Source organism: Camellia sinensis, chromosome 2 (assembly GCF_055761805.1).
Source record: "Camellia sinensis isolate YWXY chromosome 2, ASM5576180v1, whole genome shotgun sequence".
Classification (NCBI taxonomy): domain Eukaryota; kingdom Viridiplantae; phylum Streptophyta; class Magnoliopsida; order Ericales; family Theaceae; genus Camellia; species Camellia sinensis.
This window is the reverse complement of record NC_138962.1, coordinates 103,619,199-103,642,351: the sequence shown is the minus strand read 5'-3', so window position 1 is coordinate 103,642,351 and position 23,153 is coordinate 103,619,199. Positions and strand designations below refer to the sequence as shown.

The 23,153-nt window shown below is 37.5% G+C and overlaps 1 non-coding gene across 1 annotated transcript; it reads right to left on the bottom strand.

The window, feature by feature from the left end:
* Nucleotides 1-666: 666 nt before the first annotated feature.
* On the bottom strand, nucleotides 667-827 carry LOC114317712 (U1 spliceosomal RNA). The gene has a single exon (XR_003648703.2). It is a non-coding gene; the product is annotated as a U1 spliceosomal RNA (small nuclear RNA).
* Between the last annotated feature and the right edge of the window lie 22,326 nt (nucleotides 828-23,153).

Genomic DNA, 23,153 nt, shown 5'->3' with positions numbered 1-23,153 from the left:
TTATCTGTGAATGTGGATATTGTTGTCATACATATCTGTTGTAGAATGTGGATATAGCTTATATGCTTATTTGTGAATGTGGATATTGTTGTTATACATATCTGTTGAGAATGTGGGTAGAGCTTATATGCCTATCTGTTGAAAAAGGGAAAATGAAAGGTAACTTGGACTCATAAGTCGTATGACATAAATATGTGATTTATGTGAATGTATCAGTGTTGGCCATCTATCAATTGCTAATCTTTTAGTCATTGTTCATGGTTGGTTTAGTGTATTTCTACTGGGCTGTGGCTCACCCTATATGGGAATATCATTTTCAGGTACAGGTAGCATGCCACCTCCAAGGACATAGCTTGGGAGGCTAGAGGCGGACATACTTTTGTTGTTTTACTTTTTGACGTATTACATGTAAATTCAAGCCAAGGGCTTAATGTGTAATGAGTTAGTACTCTTTTGTTGTAACCAAGTGTTAACTTGGAAAGCTGTAAGCCCATAGGGCATTTGCTTTTGTTGTTAACATGTAATACTTATGTAATGGAATTCTGATAAACGGAAGAATGTGAAACTTTTACATATTAATGCATGTCTTATTTGATGGGTTTAATGTTATTATTTTGAGGGCGTTACAGAAATCAACCACAACAAAAATTTAGAGCAACTTTTAGGTTAGGGGTCGCGCGAACGTATGCCCCTACTACCACAAATTATGACGTAGGCTCTACCACTTAGGTAGACCTTAGGCGAGCACCCCTCCAAAGTGCAATGGAGGTCACTAATCTAGGCCATGGGTCTTGTTAACCACCAATTGACCCTATCCAGGTAAGTATGTTTTATGTTGCTACTTGCTCCTCATCTATACACTCATGCTGGCCTCTTCTCTCTCATGTTTGTTCGATGTGAGATTTCATGCAAATCTCAACTAATTTCTGCTAATAAGTAAAAACATCGAAACAGACAATGATCTGTTTGTTTTAAAGTTATAAAATAAGCACTTGGTAAGTGGGAATTTAATATGCAAATATGAGAGAGATGTTTTGCTAATTTTGAGTTCGATACCTTCATTTCTATATTTATTTATTTAGTTATATTAGTTACTTTGTTTGGGAAGCTATGGAACACATAAAAAGGGGGTGGAAGTTTGTGTGCATCCACCATTTAAGTTTGACAATTGAGACAATGGAAAACAAGCCAAAGCACACTCAACATAGAAAACAAGTTTTCTATACCCCCCCCCCCAAAAAAAAAAAAAACAAATAGCATATTATATTTTGACATTTTAGCTTTAAGTATGTTTTACTATGCAATGTGATCTCATGGTATATCAAACAAAAAAAAAAGGGGGGTAAATTACACTAACCTCCCTTGAGGTTTCTGACAAATACAAAGACCTCACTTGTAGCTTCAATAATTACAGTAATCTCTCCTACTTTTGCTGACAATATATACAAACCAACCTTCAGTTAACTAGCCGTTAGACAGGTGATGAAAATTTCTTACATCAGCATATTATGGTGACTGAATACCAAAATTACCTTTTGTTCCTTATAACCAAACAACCCACAACATCACAAACAAACATTGCTCTTCTTCCTTTTGTCTCATCCTCACCCACTCCTCCACTAGTAGCATCGTTGCCATCAACTCATATTGTCTCTCTCTCTCTCTCTCTCTCTCTCTCTCTCGCTCTTTCTCTCTATGATCCTTACCACTTCCATCTCCATATTATCCATTCCAAACACACATTAAATTTATACAAAAATTGCAGGCACATAACCTTTTCTCCTCTAATCTTACACCCACTTTTCCATTCCAATATATACATACAAATACACAACCAGGAGGACTCCATATTCCATTATAAGTTGTAAGAACTAGCAGACTTCATAGTAGCATGATTTGTCTTTGCCCAGAAGTAACAATTCATAAAATTTGGGAACTATAATACCCAGCAAACAGAAGCAACTAGAATGGCCTTAGCATATACATACAACTATATAGATAGATATATGAATATATATACAAATATATAAACATGGGAACAATTTGTTTAACATATACATGTATATATATACACACACATTAAAATTCAAATAGGAACTTATTTGGATTTCCAACAAAGAATAGAAACCCAATTTAAGCAAATCAATAGATGAGAAAAAGGGAACTGAACAAGAAGAATGACCAACACAGAACACTTGAGAAGTCATCCAGGACTCACTAACCCATCATAGCAGCAGTGAAGACAACGAAATAATGAAAAAAAAAAGTTGAGAAAAATGGTTATTGAAGTGATCAATCCACAAATTCGAAAACCCAAGCCCTCGATTCTTGCAAAATCGAGCTTCAATATTGTTATTCATTACACCTAGAAGTAGATCAAGATTTGATCTTGCTTAAATGTGCACCCCCAACCAAAAATCATAAAGAAATTGTGCAAATCAAGCTTCAATCTTCAACATCATGAGTAGATTAAGTTGGTAATTCATGAAAAGAGGTGCATCTCCTTTCCAATGAAGATTATGAGGCTACACAGTAAACCCATGGACTTAGGTTTTGCTTTCTTGTAGTCGACAGTGCATAACATTTGTTGAAGAAGTATAACTCTCATCCCTCTCACCTTTTCGCCCTTTATTCTTCTAGATTTGGCCATGGTGATGGACGAGCAAGGGCGACAGGAAGGAGAGAGGAGGAAAGGCGGTGAAGGAGAGAGGTCACCATTAAAGGAAGGGGGTTGAGGAGAATAATCACCGGTGGGCTTTCGGATCGCCAGATGCAATTGTATTGGTGGTGGCCGGGGAGATTATAGGTAGGAGAAATGAGGCAAAAGGAAAGAGAGAGTGGGGCAGAGCATGGTGTTGGTGAGGTAGGTATGAGAGATATAGGAATTAAAGGGTATTTTTGTTTTTTCGTGTTCAAATAAAAGGGCAATATGGTCATTTTGTATAATAAAGTAACGTCATTTGTGTAAAATTGACGGATTGGGGGAATCTTGATATTGTCAGTTAAAGTAGGAGAGGTTTTTGTAATTATTGAAATCATAGGAAATGTCCCTATATTTGTTAGAAACCTCAAGGGAGGTAAGTGTGATTTACCCAAAAAAAAATCATATTTTTAGCAAAAAGTGCTTCACTTAGAAATTTTAATTGCAAAAAAAAAAAAAAAAAAAAAAAGGTAGTTCATAATCTTGTTTTTCAAATCACTTCGAGAAATGAGACCTATTCCTCAACTTATTCACTTCACAAAAGTGTATTAATTTTCAATTCTTCATCCATTTAGTTTAAGCATTAGGATCCCAATCCCAACCATTGAATTTGGCTTCACATATTGCATAATGGTCGAGTATGAGATTTTTAAAATTTTAGAAAAGTTTGCTCCATTTCTTCCAAAATTGAGCTTTCATTTATCCTCTATTCTAGATGGCTTTGTATAAGCTTTGTGGTTTTGTTGAGGCTGTATTTCTAGTTTCAAAAACAAATTTTTTAAGTAAAAAGGCAACAAGACTAAAAACACAGATGAATTGGGATTTAGAATAGGACAAGGGCAGCGCAAACACACGCCCCCACTATCACAAATTATGATGTAAGCTTGGGAAACTTGGGTAGTCCTTAGGCTAGCACCCCTACAAAGTACAATCGAGGTTACTTACGTAGGCCATAGGCTTTCTTCATCACCCATTGACCGGCTGGGTAAGTACGTTGAAACAAAGCTCATTACTCCTCTTATGAGCACCTACTCTTGCTTCCCATCTTTTGTTCGCTTTCAATGTGGTAAGTTAACACAAAAGGACTCCTCATATACACATGACGTAGAAATATTAAATAACACCAGATATGTTTGATCCCAATGATATAGTATTCCCATTCAAGTGATGCCTGTTAACATCAACGATATGTTTGATCCCATTTTATAATGGAAGTTAATTCCACGCTAAAATGGTTGTATCATTGGTTTATATGGGGGCAGAGATGATGAAAAGAACATAAAAAATTGAACAAAAGGGATTGGTTATTGTAGGCATAACATAACACTAGTGCTGAGCAATAACATGGAAGTCGCATAGGACGTGAAATGTTAAGGTGAATTATTTCAGTAATATATAGCAACTTTGTAGATATCATATATATATGACATCCATTTTTTTTTAAGAAAAAAACCATGTCACATGAGATAAAAGTCACATGACAAGGTGAAAATTTTGATATGAGGGTTGTGCAAACAAAATGTAACAATTCCATTTTATATTTCTTGCAAGGAATGACTACTCAAAATTATTTTTTCCTTCCATTGAAATAATAGAGCACATACTTAAAAATGATTAGAGATAAATTTATTTATTTTTTTATGCTTATTTTAAATGGTCATTTGGCTAGCCTTACCTAATAATTTTATTGTGAATAGGATAATTACAAACTTTGCCTCACCAAGGACAAGCACATCTTATGTGCGAAAAGCATTTCTCATTTATTAAAACAAAATGTGATTTGTTCATGTGGTTATAGTTGTCCGATGAAGTTGATTTTTTTTTTTATGAATTACTTTTATTGCGAGACCTGTCACATAGAGAGTTCAGATTATTTGTGTGGGTTCAGATTAAGATTCACAAGAAGAGTATGGAGAGGAATGGAATGACGAGTTACTTGGAAGAGCTTATTCCTTTTATAATCATCTCATTGAGATATATCCAATAAAGTCTAAGTTGTAAAAGAAATTAAAAAATAAAATAAAATAAACGGTTAACATTCCTTGTTTAAACTAAAGTTAAAACAGTAGAACTTCACAATATTAATGTTAACTTGGATAGTGAAATTCTACCACCACTATCATTACTACCACAATTATCACAAACTTTTTTTTTCATGTCAATTTTTTAATGATTTTAAATATAAAAATTAAATAGTTTTCAAACTTCAATATCATCAATTAGATTAAAATAAAAATTAAGTCTCTATGCAGTGTGCTGGAGTTTGAAATGTCACTAATGTTTTCAGTAACCTTGAATACAATATAGCCCCCACAACCATTACTAACCATCCCAATAATCATAGCACTTCTAATTTTTCATATCAAATTTGTTATGATTTTAAATACAAAAGGCAAATAAACAACACCCAAAATTGACCCAAAAAAATAAAAAAAATAAAAAAATAGTCCGTTCCGAAAATAATAAAATTATGAAGGTTCCTAAATATATATTTAAAATGCATAGGAAGCAGATTGAAAAAAATTCAAAATCTATTGGTTATATAAAAATAAAAAAGTCTCTATATAATGAAATTTCACTGTTAAAATATAAAGAATGCTTTCACTAACTTTCAACACAACGACACCAACCATTACCATAACTATTATCACTAATCACAATAGTGATCACAATACTTTCAATTTTTTCCTTGGGCTTCAAATAAGCTTGAGCCGCTTTTATTGCACTAAATAGTTTGACACAAACTCTTCAATCAAAAAAAGATTATAATTACAAATAAACTACACCAAATAAGATAGTACTGGTAGTGTTGGCAGCGAACGAATTTGTGGTGGTGGGGGTACTTGGGTGATTTGAAAAGGGAATAAGGAAGTGAGAGTAGGTAAGTGATATTGTTTACATGGTATTTCGAATAATAAGAAACTATAACATACTAAGTTAGTCATTATTTGTTTTTTAACTATCAAACAAAAGTGAGCTAACATGTCCATCCATAAACATTTTCATTATATGATTGGTTTAGAGTATCATGTAGGTAATATAGTGTTATCAAATCATTCAATAATTTCCTTGAAAAGAGATGGGGAAAGAAAGTTGAGAGAGGAAACGAGGAAAAGTGACTTTGTTTACATTACATTGTATTTTGTCTAATGATAAACTATAACATACTAAGTTCGTTATAATTTATTTTTCAACTACCAAATAAAAGTATGTCTATTAACAAAATCTTTCTACTGATTGGTTTGGAATATCATGTAAATAATATGATGTTTTAGAACTACTCAATGATTATCTTGAAAAGAGATGGGGAAGAGGAAGTTGATGGGTAATTCTTTTCGTTTGCACACTACAAATATTATTAGGAAAATGGCAAAAAAAAAAAAAAAGAAAGAAGAAACTCAAGGTTTGATCATTGTAATAAAATAATTTTTGAATTTTTAATTTTGTCAATTTATACTATTTTTTCTTCGATTTTAGTTAATGGAAATAAGCAAATGGTTATGTTAAAAACAAATAAAAAATTTAGAGTTTAAATTGATAAAATTAAAAATTATTTTGTTACCATGATCAAACTTGAAATTTAATGTGTAATGTGCAAACAAAAGGCTGTAGAGTTGGTAATTTCTTACCCCAAAATTTGAATAAAATTTTATGGGGCACTGACCTGTAGGTCCTCTTTGCACAGTTCAAAACAACATATTTGCACCAATTAGTCTTATATATTTTTAATTGCTACAAAAAATATTATTTTTTATTTTTTTTTTTAAATTGAAGGATGCTGCACGTGTCACTACACCAGAGGCTCGCCAGAATGTTCAACATCACCAGAAATTCGTTGAAATGTCTAGAACATTGCTAAAAAAAAAAAAAAGAAGAAGAAAGGGAGAAATTAAAGCGAAAACATAACAAAATTTAACCACATCTTTCCCAACAGTAAAAAACATGAAAAACAAATTATTTATCATATAGAGCACATAATTTTCAATTTACAAAATTATAAAAATTTAGAGTTTGAATTTATTTCTCATTAAATTGCATAAATTTGCAGTTTTTAAAACTGTAAAAATTATCAATTTGCTCGTTTGCAATTTATTAAAACACAATTTCACGTCGCAACGATGGTGGAGATCTCAGATCAATAGTTTCCAAGGGTTTGTAACTTTTCCCTTTGTCAATATTTGTCCTGAAACAATATAAGGCCTATTTTGCTTGGTCATACAATGATCTACCTAGATTGGACAGGTCATTAGTGGAGCATAGACTTCCAATCAAGCCAAACTTTAAGCCATACAAGCAAAAACCTAGACAAAAGAGTCCTGAGGTGGTTCAGAAGGTAAATGAGGAGATTGCTAAGCTTCTCAAAGCAGGTTTTATTAGAACAACCAGATATGTTAAGTGGCTATCCAATATTGTGCCTGTGATCAAGAAAAATGGCAAATTGAGGGTATGCATTGACTTCCGAAATTTGAATTTGGCAACTCCAAAGGATGAGTACCCCATGCCTGTAGTTGATTTGCTAATGGATAGTTCAGTAGGACATAGAATCTTGTCTATGATAGATGGACACTCTGTCTACAACTAGATATGCATAGCAGAGGAGGATATTCACAAGATAGCTTTCAGGTGTCTTGGAAATATTGGAACCTTCGAATGGGCTAAGATACCATTTAGGTTGAAGAATGTTGGAATAACATATCAGAGGGCAATGAACACTATCTTCCATGATCTCATTGGGGGATACTTGGAATGTTACATTGATGATATTGTTGTAAAATCTCAGTTTATGGAAGAGCATCTAGTCCACCTGATAGCAGCCTTTGAAAGAATGAGGAAATTCAAGCTAAAGCTCAATCCGCTCAAGTGTGCTTTTGGTGTATCAGCTGGAAACTTTTTGGGGTATATTGTGCACAAGAAAGGAATACAGATTAGCCAAAGCCATCATTGAGGCTAAACCTCCATCAAGTAAGAAATAATTACAAAAATTTCTTAGTCAAGTTAACTTTCTTCGAAGGTTTATTTCTAATACTTGTTGGGAAAACTAAAGTTTTTTCTTCTTTGTTGAAGTTAAAAAATGAAGAAGAGTTTATGTGGACAATAGGGCATCAAGTTGCTTTAGAAGGAATAAAAGCCTATTTGGCCAAGCCTCCAGTACTGATGCCACCAAGGAAAGACAGACCCTTGAAGTTAAATATTGCTGCAGCTGAAGAATCATTGGGAGTCTTCTTGGCTCAAGACAATGAAAAAGGTAAGGAGCAAGCAGTCTATTACCTTAGTAGGTTTTTAAACTATTATGAATGTAAATACTCAGCTGTAGAGAAACTGTGTTTAGCCTTGTACTTTGTAGCAATAAAATTAAGATATTATCTTTTGCCTACTATTGTCTTGGTAATTACAACTGCAGATTTGGTTAAATATATGTTATCTAGACCTATATTAAGAGGAAGAATTAGCAAATGGATTCTAGCTTTGTCAGAATTTCATTTGGAATATGTTCCCCAAAAGGCAGTAAAAACTTCTTAGCTGATCATCCATGCTAAACAGAAAGTCAATAAATAATAGAACTTAACACAACTGATTTAGAACCATGGCAGATATGGTTTGATGGGTCAATAGCTAATGGTCTAGTGAGAATTGGTGTTATAATTAAGTCACCACAGGGGGTAAGAACCACACATGGTTTCAGAATTGATGAGACCACCTGTTCCAATAATCAAGCTAAGTACGAAGCTTTGGTTATGGGACTTAAGATACTTATTGGTTTACAGGATCATGTAGTTGACATATTTGGAGATTCTCAATTGGTAATTAATCAAGTAAAATGAGTCTTTAAATGTCAAAGTGCAAGGCTGTTACCATACTATGTGGCCGCTGTATATTTGCTTTCCCAATTCCAAGTGGCAAATGTAGCTTACATCCCATGGTTCATGAATCACAAGGCCAATGATGTGGCATAGAAGGCTTTGAATTTCAAATTACACTCAAGTAGATATGAGTCAAGTAACATATCAGAAGCTAACACCTTTAGCAAAGCGAGGTATATTGGTAGAAGCTAATCAAAATGACTTGGAAGAACATGATTGGAGATATCTAATCATTTAGTATTTAACTGGTCCTTCTTCAAAGGCCAGTAAAAAGCTTAAACTACAGTCAATGCAATTCATAGTGTATGGGAATGCTCTTTATAAAAGAGAAGCATATGGTTTTCTGTTAGAGTGCCTAGGACCAAAAGAGGCATTGACTGCCATGGCTAAGGTGCATGAAGGTATTTGTGGTGCTCATCAGCCTGGTGTTAAGATAAGGTGGTTGCTTCAAAGGCATTCTTGTTATTAGCCAACTATCCATAAGGATTACATAGAGTATGACAAGGGTTGCCAGGCATGTCAGAAGCATGGCATGATAAGGCATGTTTCAATAACTAATCTACATGTAGTGGTGAAGCCTTGACCATTTAGAGGTTGGGCAATGAACATGATAGGGAAAATTTACCCACCTTCTTCGAAGCAGCATTGTTTCATTCTAGTGGCCACAGACCACTTTACTAAGTGGGCTGAAGCTAAGCCTTATAAGATTGTAGATTAAACAGAGGTAATTGACTTTATCAAAGAGTTAATCTATAGGTTTGGTATTCCACAAACCATACCTGTGGACAATGAGACTATGTTTGATGGAAAGCTAGTAAAAGCTTTCGCAGCAGAATATGAAATTAGCCTTGTCAATTCCACCTCCTATTATACACAAGCAAATGGTCAGGCAGAGTCATCTAATAAATCCTTGAAGAAGGGGACACAAAAGATTGTGGAAGACAATTCTAAGAATTGGCACAATTTGTTGTTAGATGTGTTATGGGCTTTTAGGATTTCCCAAAGATCAAGTACAAGAGTTATTCCTTATACCTTAGTATATGGGCATGATGCAGTGCCGCCTGTGGAGATCAATACCAAGTCCTTGAGGGTAAAATGCCAAGACCATTGAAGTACTGATCAATATCATCAAAGCATGCATTTAGAATTAGAAGGGGTGGATGAAGCCAGAATTTTGGCATTAAATAATATCCTTTTACAAAAGAAAAAGGAAGTCAAAAGCTATAATAAAAGTGTTCAACACATCAGCTTTGATGAAGGAGACTTGGTTTGGAAAACAAAACTTTCAATAGGAATTAAAAGCCACAAGTTTGGCAAATGGTCACCTAATTGGGAAGGATCATACCAAGTCCATAGAGTCTTGTCTGGAGGAGCCTACCATTTGAAAATTTTAAATAGGTATGTGTATCCCAAGAAAATTAATGGCAAGTATTTGAAACCTTATTACCCAATTGTATGGAAAACACAAGGAGTTTAGAGATATTATATGGAAACATTAAGTAAAAACAGTAAACACTTGTGTAAAATAATGATGTTTCATTTCACAAAAAATTAAGTACATTGTGCCACATATTGGCCCAAAAATCATTACAATGTTTCAACTGTTCCCTTACAGTAAGCTCTCTACTCTTGAGTGATGGGAACAGCTGTATGACAATGTTCATTTTCTACCTGCGACTTGATAGCCCTTGGTGTGTAGTGTACAGCCTCTCTGCATTTAGCTCCAAGGTCAGATTGACCGCTGCTAGCTCCTTTTCTAATTCTGCCTTCCTATGCAAGAATTGAGCCCGAAGTTGTGAGACAGAGGAGTGTTATCCCTTTAGCATTGAAACTTTAGAGTGAATGTGGGAGACAAACTCCTTATCTTTTAATAGCTCCTTCTCTGCAACCTTAGCCATTTGGCAGATATTGACATAAAAGTCAATGGTTGTTGCTGCCTGGGTTAAATGGTCTCTAAAGGCAACATTAGACTATTCGAGGAGCTAGTAGCATTTGAGGAATCCATTCTTGATGATTGGTTTCTGCAAAACCTTGAATGGAATCCTTGAAAAGGTCTCATAAGCTCTAAACAAGTGCCTAAGTCTACTTAAGAAAGGGAAATGGACTCAGCAACATATGAGCTTTTAATTATCTCCAATAAGGAGTTAGTTAAGTCTAGTGGCTCAGTATTACTGCCAATTGGTAGAGCTAGTGTAGATGTATCAAATAAGCTCGCTAGCTGGGCTTCAAAAATATCCATCTCCTCTTCTGAAAAGGGCATTGAAGAAGGGTCACTTGTAGAAGGAAGTGCTGGAAGAATTGGTACAGGAGAAGGAGAGGAAGATACCTCAACAGCATCCATGGTCCTGGCCACCAGCAAATCTAAGGAAATGGGACTGGAGCTGGGCGGTAGAGGAAGTATTGGTGTACCCCCAGTGCCATCCCTAGAAGTACTAGTTGCCACTAAAGCAGTAGTGGCAACAAGGGTACTCTCAAAAGGTAAAGGGGTAACCAGGACTCTGGAGGATAAGGAAACACGTAGAGGTGAGGCAATGGACACCAAGGGCAAACTAAAAAACTCAACAGTGCTAGGAGATGGAGATGAGAGAATGATTGACATATCAAGCCTCGAAGGAATTAAGGAAAAAGCTATAGGGAGTGTAGAGGCAGGGACTGGAAGTATTGTTTGTAGGGGCTCTACACTCATTGGGAAGTTGGAGTTTGCTTTTCCTTTTTCCCTTCAAAGTTTCCAATACAATGGGACTCAAGGGCGGCCTTTCAGTTCTCTCTAGAGGAAAAGAAGCTGACATTGAATAGGACAGGAGCAGGCTAGTTGCTGTTGCATTTCAAAAGAAAGAAATATAAGGGCAATGCTAACATAAAGGATAAGGGCATCACAAAGGGCTGAAGAGAATTACCGGCAGTTGTAGTGGTGATAGCTAGAGAGTTATAAAGAGTGATGTTCAATAGCTCTGCTTTTTCTTGCAGCATCTTTTTATGCTGCCTCAACAGTAGCAGCCTCTTCATTTGAGATTCTCTGTTGCCTCTTTTTCTCTGATCTCTGGAACACAATAACTTCTTTGGCCTGTTCCTTCTCTACTGCCTTGGTTGTTACTTCATGAGCAAAATAATAAGGCTGGCCTCTTTCTCTTTTTCAAGGGAGACTTATCTTTTTCTTCCTCCTCTTCTTCTGAAGGACCCCAGGTGCCTCTTCCACAGGCTCAAGCTTAAGTTAGGCCTTTCTTTTCTTTAATTATTGTTGTTTTCCTTTCAGTGTGATAAGGGCTTGTGCTCACTGAGGTGAGGCCTCTTGCGAAGCCCCTATACCAGTGAAAAGAAACACTGAGGATAAGAAAAGTATAAAAGGAGAAAAGAAAGGCGAAAGAAGATGTAAAACATGTACCTTTCTTAATGGCAGCCCTTGTAATTCTGAGTGAAGGGGCTGAAACAGTAGGGGTGAGAGCAATAGTGATGCCAACCTTTTTGGTTTTGGCTTGCCCACCTTGGGATGGCACATCCAACTCTTTTAGCAAATTCAAGGTGGGAGTGACAGGATGTACCTCTATATTAGTTGACCACCAATCTCGAAACCTTCTCATGACCCCACTATGGTCAATGAAAGGCACAAACTCAAAGCTAGTGGTATTCTTTAAAACCTTGATTGTTGCTTCATCTAGCCTGAGTCTTGAAACCTTCAAGTTTTTGGTGTCAAGGTTAGAGTTTGAGAAGTTGTAGAGAGGGACTGGGATCCCTTAGGTAAGCCCAAATTGCCTTGCGAATTGGGCAGGGCAGTAAGCCTCAGCAATGCATTTGTAGGCCTTGGGATTTAAGGTGCCAACGAAGAGCTCCCTTGGAACTAAAATTGAGGCTCACATCTCCTTATGATTAGGCTTAGAGCATGTTGTGTCAGCCAAGAAGGCCCTCAGCCAGGTTGGCCCTATATTGATGTTGAAGGGGTAGAAGAAAGAAAGGCAAATGGAGGCTGAAGAGCTATGGAAACAAGAAAAGTAATAGGCAAAACTGGAAGGGTTCAAGGAAACCCTGGCATACTTTTATCCATAAGTGGTGGGAGTCCTAGAAAATGGCACGTATCAAGAACCTTCCTTATTGTTCTCAGCTTCTATAAACTCACTATAAGAAGGATTCGAAGTAAGAACAGAGAAAGAAACAGTAAGGTCTGGGTAATCAGGACTAAAGGGGTCACCAATAGGTGAGAGCCCTAGAAAATGGCACGTATCAAGAACAATGGGGGCCATCATACCACACCGGAATTGGAAAAAGTTAAAAGTAAAGTTCTAAAAACAAAGAGCAGCTGGGATAAGGAAGAGGTCTTCAGGAATTATAAACCTAAAAAGTCGAAGGGCATCAAGAATGCAGAGGTCCTCTAGGTCTTGCCCCCTGGCTTCGACAACCCTATCACACCATTTCTCCTATTCTTTCTTCAATGTGGGCCAACAACGATGAGGTCGAGAGGTCCTCCAACCCCCTTAGTTGAACTTCCCTTCATAAAGGAGGTAGTGATCCTCCAAGCGTGGATACTAGGGGGGAAGTGCAGCAGAGACCTCAGTAAAAATAGGGCCAAGAACATACTCCCCTTTCGCACTATTGCGGGGGACGAAATACCTTCCATTAATCGCACTACTACCCTCTAGTTCGTTATACTTGACTATTTCCTCATCTATATATCTCCTCAAAGCCACTGAGGGTTGACGACTGGCAGGTTTGCAAAGAAAGAAGTAGCCATTGTTGAGAGTTAAAGAAGGGATTGAAGAAGTAAGAGCAAGAGTAAGGATGAACATGAACTAAAGTAAGAAGAGGGGTGAGTGAGAGTTAGAAATGGACAAGTGAATATGTAAGAGAGCGAAAATCAGGGCTTTATACCTTCTTGTCTAAGTTGCCCATTTAACCTAACGGGTCAAGTAGTTCCAAGCTATTTGGGTTTTAATTGACCCATATGGAGTTAGGACCCATTTAACATTTCGAAGGCCTTGAAAGTACAATTTTAGACTTTCTACCAAGAAAATTTCCTTCAAAGGAACATTTTGCTACCTTTTGAGGAGGGAAAGTGGGCTTCGAAATGCTTGACTTGGTTTCAAAATGAATGGGTTACTTCGAAGCTAGTATTTGCTAATATGTTAATGAGTTTTGAGATTAAAGGCCCGCATATTAGCAAGTACAAACCATGAAATTAAAAATGAGAAACCCATATTTTAGGGTTTTATACCTTCTTGTCTAAAGTTGCCCATTTAATTTGACGGGTCAAGTAGTTCCAAGCTATCTAGGTTTAATGTTACCCATATAGAGTTAAGACCCATTCAACATTTCGAAGGCCTTGAAAGTACATTTTTGAACTTTCTACCAAGAAAATTTCCTTCAAAGAAACATTTTACCACCTTTTGAAGAGAGAAAGTGTGCTTTGAAATGCTTGACTTGGCTTCGAAATGAATGGGTTACTTCGAAGCTAGTAGTTGCTAATATGTTAATGAGTTTTAAGATTAAGGGCCTACATATTAGCAAGTACAAATCATGAAATTGGAAAAGAGAAACCCATATTTTAATGAATAAATAAGTAATTACATTGAGGGGCCTATTTGGTTACATTCTCAATTTCGTAAAAATAAGAAATGGAAAAGGTTACTAGGTCATAGAACTTAGTCCAGCAGAACTCAATGAATACATGTTCTCTCTCTAACCTTTCCCCTATCCTATCTAATTAGGGCTGTTCTGGCTGGTATGCCCTTATTTGGTGGAAAAGTCGTTGGGCCTTCTTTTCAAACTCTGTTTGTTTCAGTGCCTTCTCCATCTCGTCCATTCCATCTATATCAGCATCTTCTCCATATGATGAGTCATGGTTCTTAAAGTTTTCATATTCTTCAAGGAGATCCTCTGCTTTGTATTGTGTTTGAATAAGAGTAGCAGAAATCTCTTCCAATGATTCGTTGGTGGGTAGGGCATTTTTATGCTAGTTGAGCAGGAGAGGAAGTTGGTCCAAGAAGGTATGGACTTCTGTCTGAGCCACTGGATTGAGGGTATGGCTTCGAGAAGCTATATCACAAGCCCGTAGAAGGTTCTTGTGAGGGGTGTCATCTCAAAGCACTTTGAAGGATAGGTGGGAGAAGGCAGCAAGCAAAGTTTGGGCTTATACTGCTGGTAGGTAGTGGGAGCTAGGGCTTGGTATGGAGCAAAATGCTGGTCTTCGAAAAGGATGAGTTTCAATTCCTTAATCCAGTTAGAATTATGAGGAAGGGGAGGTACAGCTGGGTCCATTCCAAAAGAAGGTGGAAATTGGGGCTCATTTACACACTCTAGCTAGTCAGAAGAGCAGAGTTTTACCTTCTTGGCCAAGTATGAGGGACTCAGTCCTAGAGCTTCGATTGGAATGTGAGTCTTTCGCACTATTTTTGTTGGGAGAGTGGAGGTGTACCACGCTGAAAGTAAGTTGTCTTTCTAGTAGCGAAGATGATCAAATGGTATGTAAAGATATACCACTAAGCTGCGAGAAGAAGGAAGAACCAAAGTAAGGTGATTGAATTCAACAAATCTATGGTGAATTTGCTCCCTTGTCTGAGGCTGGGATGGTTTTGGCCAGGTATTCCAACCAGTAGCTTTTACAGAGGAGGAGATAGCCTCATCCCAAGTAGAGACCTTTGGGGCAGATGAAGAGCCTTTAAGGTCCATATGAACAAGTTTTTGTTCTAAAGGTGTGTATTCTGTGAAGGCCTCCATGACTTGTATACATGGAGGAGGGTAAGTATGGCTAATAAATGCATGTAAGTTCTTTTGAGGATGACCATTATTGTCCAGAACCTCGTCATATGCTTGATCAATGACGGAGAAGGGTTGATTAGCCATCAAAGATGTATTAGTCTCTTCGTTTGCATATATAGTGTAAGTGAGGTTCAAGCACAGTAGGAAGTTCAATGTTTTAAACGTTGCTTGGAGACTGTTATACTTCTAGAACAACTAATTACCATGCACATCCCAAAACGTGGGCAGTACGTCGCAAGGAAAGCATAATGCATCGATCCACTAATATTACCAAGTCTTGGTTATATTAGTGCGGGGGGTAATGTTGGCCATATATTTTGTATCAACTAATGACAGCCTGACATGTGGTCCATCAGGGGTAATTTGAGGAATTAGTGAAGGTCTCCAGTCATCAGAGGACACATGACAAATTATATCAATGGCAATGGATCTACGAAGTACTGAAATAATCAAGATAAGCAATGTGACGTGGCCAAATAGTTGCTGGAGGTTTAGATTCAAATTCGGGAGGAATGCCCAACTGCAAGAGTGACTTAGTGCTTGGAACCATGTCCCATGATCGTGGAGGTTGCTTTGACGGTTATCATCCACTTTGACAGTTATTAGCCACTTCGATGGTTACCACCAGAGCATATAAATAGAGGAGAAAGCTAATAGTGAAGACACTAGAATCAGATCCAGAAACCAGTCTATTTTAGTTTACATTTTTCTAGTTCTTTATTTTCCAATTATTTACCTTCTAGGTCTTTGCATTCCAATCCTTTACTTTTTCGCACTGCATTTCAATTTCTTAGGAGTAGTTCTAAGTTAGTCTGTTCATATAACGCCCCACTTTTTATTACTCGGAACCATTACCAGATTCATTATTTTAATTCAATTTCAGAGATAACATGCAGAAAACTCTTTACATCAACGAGTAAGAATGAATAAAGATTCTCTCATCTGAATGCAAATTAAATGCAACATGAGCATAACTAAATAACTTGCTCGTAGGCTTACATATTTAAAAGTAAAAGAAAGGGTTTAACCCTTTTACATCAATGGCATTCTGCACACAAATAAAAGGCCCCGTGGCCAACAGGTAAAGAAGATTCATGACCTTGAAACATTTCTCGATGTTTACCTGAAAAAGGATTAGCAACGTGGGATGAACATAAAGTCCAGTAGAGATCTCAACATGATCCTAAACAATAGTAGCTTACAAATAGCTATGATCATGAATGCTTAGTCTCATACTGTATAAATAATGTGACGGTTTATACAGAAATATACGTATATAAGAAATCTTCTCCAAGTCATTCATTTCATTCAATAACATAAGTAATTCACTTTTCTTCCTTCTTGATACCTTTTTCCAAAATTCATATGACTATGACAAGTATCTGAAGAAAAACAATTTTACCATGCCCATTATGTTTTCTCTCACTTTCCAGACTTACACTTGATTTGCCTTTTCAAAACATGTTCATAACTATACAAATATGCCTTTAATACAAAAGGAAAACAACACGCAATCAATAATTATCTGCTTCAACAATTGAGGCAATACGGCCTTCCAGAACAATAACCATCATAACTCATGATATACCCAGATACACTGAGACAATAATGATAAATGAATTTCCGCTCTACCTGTCTCTAGCACGGTAAGCCAATGATACATCTTTCTACAATGAAATGCCAATTTACCAGACACCAGCTGGAAGGGAATGGTACCTCTGCTAATTCTCCAGGTGCTAGCTGGAAGGTAATGGTACCTATGATTCTCAGCGTAGCCAATTCTCTAGGCGCTAGCTGGAAGGTAATGGTGTCTTTGATTCTCAACGCAGCCAATTCTCTAGGCGCTAGCTGGAAGGTAATGGTACCTCTGATTCTCAGCGCATTACACATTTTCCAACCATCACATTATACAACATTCATAGACCATTCGAGTGTACTGCAGACACATAACCATTTCAACCTTCACAATGTCATCCTCCACCGATGACCAAGGACAAAAACCTCTAAGTAATGTGTATTAACGCACGAAATACAATCATCCCATTCTTACGAGGTTTTAAATCCAACGACAACAATAATGTTTGAAGATTTTCGACTTATACCAAGTTTTCTTTCTTAATTGTAAAAGTGTCAATTTCCAAACTTAATTTCCAAAATTTCCAATTCACAAAACACCATTTATATATATATATATATATACACATGCATTTAAAATAAATAAGACTCCTTTCTCCCATTTCATCCAAAAACTCAACCCACGGACAATAAGGTCATAACCCGCTCAATTTAAACTGAACAAGGGTACTACCCAAAATTCCTAATCTTATGGTTAAATCCCCTTTTTAACAATTAACAAATTATCACTTCGTTATATTCAACTATAATCAACCCAACACAAAGTAAATGTTAAAAATCATAAGACCCGATTTAATCACAAATAAATTACCAAGTCATTAATCAAATTCGTTAATTCACAACATGATTATCTCACCATTTCAACCATTTTCACCTACCAAGCGTTACTACAAAAACAATTAGGGCTTTACTTCTCTTTACCCATAACATGTTAAACCATTTCCCTCCAAATTAACTCAACAACAATCTATTTCCCAAATCTCAACCTTACACATCAACACTTAGATCCCCCTATATGATTTTCCAAAAAGATCCATAACAACATGGTTTTTATGCAATAGAATATACCACATGTCTATCTATAAGAGAGATATTGAAAAAGATCAAAGAAATCCCAACCTCAAGAGAGAAGAGGAGAAAACAACCCAAAAATCATCGGCGACGAAACCATGAACTACTTGGATCAATACGAAGCTCTTGACAAGCTCTACACTTAATCTCAAAGAAGCAAGGCAAGGAGATGCTCCTAAGTGAGTAGATCTAAAGATCTTTGAGCAAAAAGTGATTTGGAGAGGGAGAGAGTGACTCACGGCTTGGAGAGGGAAAAAGAGAAGAAAAAGTAAAGAAAAAGTTAAGTGAGGGACCTATTTATAGTGCTAGGTCAAAGTAAAATGAAGTTCCAAAGTCAACCCAAAAGATCAAGTCAAAATCCCTAAAAAGTAGGGCAAAAAACCAGACTGAAATTTGGAAAAAAGTCTACAGGGGTCGACCTTATGAAGAAACTTATGTTCGACAGCATGTAAGGGGGTTGACCCTATTTTCCAGCAACTAACACACAGACATAAGAGGGTCGACCCTCCCCAGACTGGTGTCTATCTTATTTTCCCGCAACACTTCCAGAAACTTCACCAACAGGTAAGGGTCAACCCTTAGGAAGGTTGGTGTCGACTCGAGAATAGAATTTCTAAGTTCCCAAACAACTTTTCAACGTAAACAAGCATGAACGAACAATCCCAACAAGTTTAAATTAATTTATACTCCTCTAAAACCAAGATACAACAACACCAAAGATTCCTAAAACAAAACAAAGGATTCGAATACACTTCCCAAAAGTTTTAAAAGGGTACAAGTGCTACAGTTCATGTTGTAATCCCCTTCAAGGTAGTGGAAGTGTGAAGGTACATTTGTAAACATTGGTTTACTGAATGAAATATATTTTCTAACATTGTTCTCTCCCGCCTTCTTTTACTTTTGTGATTAGTTCTTCTGAATTTTCTCTTAAAACAAACAACCAATAAAAGTTCTTTTCATTGAGGCTAAAAAAACTTCAAAGCAATTGTTTGTTTAATTGGTTGGCATTTATTATTTTTGTAAGGACTTATTGATCCTTACTGGCATGCTCTAATTATATTTTTTAACCTTCGAAAGTCAAAAAAAGCCAATAGGTATAAAAGGTTTGACAAAATTTATAACTCCCCTCTTTTATAAATTGGCTAATTCTCATTCTAAATACTCCCAAATTAAACTTAAAATTATATTACAAACAATCTAGAAGAGAAAACAGTCTGAGAGAAAGATGAACGGGGAGGGAGATGAAACTGAGAGAGGGGGAGAGTAAGCAGATGACAACAAATTTGAATGAATTGGGGCCAAAATAAATAAATAAATAAAATAATTGAAAGGGAAAGAAAAAGGAAGGAAAAGAAGAAATGGGGAAAAGGAAAAAATGATATAGGAGAGACAGGCAGAGGCATGTGGGTTGTTGCTGGCCATAGCTGTAGACACCCCATTTTTGACCGACCTTAAGACTCAAATGTTATCGATTGAGCGCTCGGTGATAGTGCATGTTTGAGCTTGTTTCGAGTTTTCGGAGTTTTTGGCCGAGAGCCTTGCCTCCGGGCCTCTGAACTCTTTGTGCTTTGGCTCGGTTTGTGGACCGAACCTTGTTTTCTCTTCCCTAGAGGGAGGGAGAGGTCTTGTAGACCATCCTTTTATGGTCGTAGATCACTTTTCCTGCTTGGAGACTAGTTTTCGGTTTTCAGAGCCTTCGGCCGTGTGCCTTGTCTCGGGACCGCTTAACGTTCTCCGTTTGGCTTGGTTTTCAAACCATGCCTTGTTGCCTCTGCCTAGAGGGCCACTATGGTCTGGGAGACCACTTTTGGTGCCCGTAGACCAGTTTTCGGGGCTCCCGGCTGTGCACCTTGCCTCCCGATCTCTCGTCTTGCATCCTTTTTGGTTTGTTTTTGGTACAAACCTTGTTTTCCTTGTTCGGAAGGCGGTATAAGGGTGGGAGACCAGTTTTTCCCCTTGGAGACCACTTTTCCTCCTGCCAGCCAATTTTCTGGCCGGGCTACTGGTTTTCATGGTCTTTGGACCACTTTTTCTGGTCGGCCACCACACCACTAGCTTGTTTTCAATGTGCAGACTACCTCCCACCATGGCCGACCACTTTCTCCCCTGGCCGACCACTTCCATTGGTCGGCCGACCAGTAGAAGTACCTAAGTGGTTGGCAGCTTTTCATCACTTTTTTGGAGATATTTTTAGGCCAGCTGTTACAGCTGGAGGGCATAGAAACCATCCTCCATACACGTGTATGAAGGGATGGCTTTAAGCCCTTAGCTTCCTTAACAAGCTTGAGGCTTGTTTTTCTATAAGAGGGAGGCTCCCTCTCCCTCCTCCAGGTTCAGAAAAAGTGCTTGAGCTACATATACACCTTTGTCTCTATATTGCTCTTCTTCTTCATTTTTGTGCTCAAAAGTGTAGTTCCTTCATACTATTGCACACAAACACACACTCAAACACCATCCTTTTGTTGCTGAGGCTCTTAGAAGTTGGTTTTGGTGTTTTTGGTTTGGTTTGAGCTCAAAAAAGTTGCTGGAGTTATAGCTTCAAAGTGGTTCTACAAGGGTGAGCCTTTAACCCCTTAAACCTTGGTTCTTTCTTAAGCTTTTGGACCTATTTGCATGCATATTTAGGATTGACTTTCTACTGGAACTTTTTTTGATTTTGCATGCTTATAATGTTTGTTTAAGGTCGCTTTTGTGTTGGGGGTGGTCTACCCCCTCTTAGGCCTTGTTTGGCCTTATTCTTGTGCCATCTTTTTAAGCTATTGGGACCACCTTGTTTTGGCCTTCTCATCACTAAAACTCAGAGGAATTTCAGTGGTGGAAATGGTGTTTTAAGATCCCAAATAGGAGAGGGTCATCCCCTCTCCTTGTGTTTTGAATGCTTGCTTTGAATGCCTCATGTTTGAGCATGTTTGTTAAGCTTATGTTGGCATATCTTAGCATGTATTTGGGATTATTTTGGCATGGCATACCACTGTTTTTACTTGGTTTTTTCATCTCTTGCATGCTTTATGCACTTGTAGTGCAATTCCATTAACTAGCCTAAAGTGTGCCATGCTTTAGACCATCATTCTAGCATGATTTTGGCTTAACTTCAAGAAGCTTTTGTCCATGTTTTACCATGATTAAGCTCTGATTTGTGTTATTTTGGTCATGCATGCCATGCTTTGTATAGCTATAGTGCATTCTAGCTTGTTAGCTTTGTGTATTGAGTCCATTAGCATGCATTGCTTGGCTTATTAGAATGATTTGGCATCATTTGTTATAATATTTCAGTGCATGTTTCATGGTCATACACTCACATCTTTCACTTATTCCATGCTTTGGAGGGTTTGCCCTTTATACCTTAAACATGAGTCATTGCGTATGCCTTCATGCCTAAGCTTGCGAGCTATTATTTCAATGTGTTTTTGGGGTTATTTTGCCATAATATAACTCTGATTTTTGTTGGCGAAGCCATCCCATCTTGGTCTTGATAGGTGTAGTGTAATCCACCCTATTTGCCTTGCATTCATCATGCCTTATGCCCTTCATGTTAGCTTATTTTGGCTTCCTTCCATGCATGTTTTAGACTCATTTTGACATGTTCTAGGACTGTTTTGGGTTGCCTTTTCCATATGCTTCATGTTTTGCATAGCTATAGTACAAATGCCTATGCTAGCTTCAAGCTTTGGGTACCATAGCATGCTTTATTTGCATCATGTACATGATTTGGCATCATTTCACATGATATTTCAGAGCTTATAACATTGCTATGTTCCCACTTCTTTCGTGCTTTGAGTGCCTTTGAGTGTTGTGCATTTGTTGCCTTGTTTGTGGCTTAGCATGCATGTTATCTTGCCTAGGTCCTTGACATCCCATCTCAGCATGTTTTGGTCTTTATTTTGACCTACTTGAGCTCTGTTTATGGCTGGTTCATGCATTTGTGCTATGTATTGCATGCCTCCTTTGTAGTCCTCTTTGCTAGCTTTAATGCTTAAGGACCTTTGCATGCTATACTTGTGTTGATTGAATGATTTGCCATCATTTCTTACTTTATTTCAGTGCATTTAGTGTTGTTACACTTCCGCATTTGTCATTCCTTGAACACTCTTGAGAGTTGTGCTCTTATGCCTAGTCAATGGGCCATTGCATTGAGCATGCTTGTCTTGATCTTCATGCCTTAGTCTCCTCATTATGGCCACTGATTTGGGCATGACTGAGGTCTGTCCATTTTGGTTTAAGTCCATCGAGCATGTTATGTGAATGTTGTTACATTGCATCATGTAGTTGCATGCTTATGTTGCCATGCATTGTGTATGCATACATTAGCATTGTTTGCATGTCATTAGCTTTGTTAAGTTGATCATGTCACATTGCATTGTGTATGCCATGTTATTCTTTGCATTATGTATGCCATGTAGTTGCATTGTGTTTTGCATGTCTTGCATTACATGTTTGCATACTTAAGTTGCATTGCATGTTTGTATGCTTGAGTTGCTTTGCATTTGTTTGGATTAGGTGTTAGTTCAAACACGAGAAACGAGGGACGTTTCATACTTGAAGTGATGAAACGTGCCTCAATTCTCGGTCGCCGACACTCTTGATCATACATGATAGAGTTCAAGCCTTTATGTGTTTATTTGTGCATTCATTTTACATTGAATTGTGCAATTTGGCTTCTCGGCCATCATGCATCAAGATGCGTGATTGGTGGCCCGAGGGTCGAGAACCACAGTCCCTTAAGCTTATGAAATGATAGGGAGGGTGGTTGTGCACACATACCTTGCAAATACATTGCCATGCCCTTTCTTTCTCTCTATTGCAGCAAACTGGAGAAGTGCAGCAACAACTGGTCGGCCAACCAGAAAAACTAGCTGGCCGACCACTTTTTCTGGTTTGTAGCAAAGAAAAGTGGTCGGCAGGTGGCGTCTCTCACCAACAACTGGTCGGCCACCCTCCCACGGGTTCCCATGGTGGACCAAAAACTATATGGAGCTTGGTACAGTGTTCTGAGAATAATTGCAAACAGAGGCAAATTGGGGCATCGCGACGGATTTCCGAACGAGGCGACCGAACATGCATACACTTCTCGCCTTGAGGCTCCTCTTTTTACTGCTTTCCTTAGCTAGTTTATGCTTTGGTTCTGTACTTAAGTAGTT